The sequence below is a fragment of the Orycteropus afer genome, unplaced genomic scaffold (assembly GCF_000298275.1).
Source record: "Orycteropus afer afer isolate SDZICR_OR568_19922 unplaced genomic scaffold, OryAfe1.0 scaffold00046, whole genome shotgun sequence".
Classification (NCBI taxonomy): domain Eukaryota; kingdom Metazoa; phylum Chordata; class Mammalia; order Tubulidentata; family Orycteropodidae; genus Orycteropus; species Orycteropus afer.
The window spans coordinates 4,965,435-4,968,614 of record NW_006921633.1 but is presented as its reverse complement, the minus strand read 5'-3'; positions in this window follow the sequence as shown (position 1 = coordinate 4,968,614).

The following is a 3,180-nucleotide window of genomic DNA, read 5'->3' as shown; positions in this document are numbered from 1 at the left end:
TTTTTTTTTTTTTTCCTTTCTTCCATTTTCCTGGTTCTTTTCTTTTGTTCCTTCCCATTATTTAGTTTTCCCTAATCTTTCACTTTTTCTCTTTTCTCTCATTTTGTCCTCAGATATCATGACTTTTTTTCCTCTCTTTTTCTCATTATCTTTCTTTTTCCATTTTAAATATATGTTGAATTTTTTTCTTCTTTTTTACTGTATTTCTCTTTTTTCTTTTGTTATTTTTCCTGTTTGTTTATGCATATTGAGCTTTTTCTCTTGTTTTTTGTTTTTTTGATGGGTTATTTAATTAATTAATTTATTTATATTTTGTCTAACTGAGTGAGAGACAGCTACCATTCCCACAAAATTCAAGTATACCTGCAACTCTTGAAGCCCTTCCCACTGAGTGAGGACAACCACTTTCTTTTGCACCAACTTACCAACAATAAACAGCAGCCAATAACAGCTCAACTTACCATCAACTGCTCTTTACAAACAGCTAACAGAGTCTATGCACACACTCTTATTCTCTATTACATCAACTAGGAGACAGGTGATAAGTGCCTAAGTGCTAACAATGAGCAAATAGAGGAGCACAAAATCCTGCTTGCACAGATGTATCAAAACAAGACAAAGGAAAAAAAAAACATCCTGAGTGAATGACACCAACATTCACCCTCTAATTAAACATGAATACAACAATGTCTCAGAGACAACAGATCACCTCAGCCCACACAAAAAAGTAAGCTAAAGTAGTAGAAACAAGGGACCAGGATACAAACCCAGAAAACATCCCCGAGGAAGAAGCAGCATTGATATTCTCTGATAAAGAGTTCAAAAGAATTATATCTGAGTACCTTCAACAGATTGTGAGACAGATTAAGGATAACACAAGATCAAGGGAAATTGACAAAATTAAGGAAAACACAGACAAAACTCTAGAAAAATTTAGAAAAATAATACAAGAACAAATTGACAAAATAAACAAAATGTTAGAAATTATACAAAAACAACAAACAGAAATCCAGAAGATTAATACTAAGGTTTTAGAAGTAGATAACATATTAAATAGGCAAAGGAGTAGAAATAAATCAATGGAAGGCAGAATTAATGAGATGAAGACAGATATCTCAATATTAATTTGTTACAGGATCAGTCAGACAAAAGATCAAAACCTAATGAAGAAAGCCTAAGTTTCATATGCAATACCATCAAGAGGAATAACCTCCAAGTAATCAGAATTCCAGAACAAGAATAGACAAATAAAACCACAAAGAAAATTGTCCAAGATTTGTTGGGAGAGAATTTTCCTAATATGATGAATGACAAGAATATATCCAGTTAAGATGGTCAACCAACCCAAAACAGGATGGACCCCAAAAGAAAACCACCAAGACATATCATCATCAAACACCAAAACCATAGTTAAAGAAAGAACCCTGAAAGCACCATGGGAAAAATGAAAAGTTACCTAAAAATTTCAACCAATAACACTAACTTTTGATTTCTTGCCAGAAACCATGTAGGCAAGAAAGCAATGGGATGATATATATAAAACCCTGAAAGAAAAAAATCTCCAACCAAGAACCATATACCCAGAAAAATTGTCTCTCCAATATGAGGGTGAAATTAGGAGATTTTGAGATAAGCAGAAATTAAGGGAGTTTTTTAAAACCAGACCAACTTACAAAAGGTACTAAAGATAGTCCTTCTGACAGAAAATGAACAACAGCAAACAACAACTGATGACTAACACACCTGATGACATAACCCAGAAACTAACCCAGTTATGGAAGTATCTGAAGTAAAATAAGCTTACAAGACTGTAAACAGGAAATCAGAGACATTAATTGGCAAATGAGGACAACTACAAATCAAAAAGAGGGAATAAAAAATGTAGTTACAGAACTTCTAAATGTTGAGGAAGTCAACACAGTTGTGAGATAGAACAGACTGTTTTAAATTTGGGAAAAAAAAAACTATAAATTGCAGGGTAATCTCAAAGAAAAATAATAAACCTTCACATGAAATTTTTTAAAAAGAAGACAAACACAGATACTTAGTAAATACTAAAACAATAGCAATGAAGGATATGATAACACAACTCATAAACAAAATGAGCTCAGCACAGAAATTTATATGGTACAAAGAAATCAGCAACACCATGAAAAAACAAATAATAAAATGACATCAATAAATTTATATTTGTTGATAACTACATTGAATGTAATGGACTAAATGCACCACTCAAGAAACTGGATAAGAAAACACGACCCATCAGTCTGATGTCTACCAGAGACTTGCCTTAGACACAGATAAAAATAAAATAAAAATCAAAGATTGGAAAAAGATATACCAAGAAAAGGGCAACCAAAAGAGATCAGGAGTGGCAAAATTAATTTCTGATCAAATTGTCTTTAGGACAAAAATTATGACAAGAGACAAGGAGGGATATTATATAATGATTAAAGAATTGGTTAACCAAGAGGACATAACCATAATAAATGTCTATGCACTCAAAGAAAGAGCCCCAAAACACATACAACAAACTTTAACAGAATTGAAAAGACAAATAGATGACTCCACAGTAATAGTAAGAGACTTTAATACACCAATTTCAATGAAAGAAAGAACAGTTGGAAAGAAACTCAAAAAAGATGCAGAGGAACTAAACAGTATGATCAACTTGAACAATATGATCATCTTGACCTTACAGACATCTACAGAGTGCTTCACCCATCAAACACAAAATGTACATTTTTTTCCAGCACACATGGAACATTCTCCATGATTGACTATATGTTAGACGACAAAGTAAGCCTCGATGAATTTAAAAGCATTGAAATACTGCAAAGCATCTTCTCAGATCACAGTGCTATAAAATTACAAATCAACACTAGGAAGACCAACAGAAAAAGAGCAAAGACATGAAAACTGGATAACACCCTCCTCAAAGATGACTGGGTAGTCGAAGAAATAAAAAAATGAAATTAAAACATTTCTTGAATCAAATGAAAATGAAAACACAACACACCAAAATCTTTGGGACACAGCAAAAGCAGTGATCAGAGGGCAATTTATAGCAACAGATGCACACATGAAAAAAAAAAAAAAAGAGCTAAAATCTATACCCTAACCCAACATCTCCAACAACTAGAAAAAGAGCAGGGAGGAAAAAAAAAAAAAAAAAAAAAA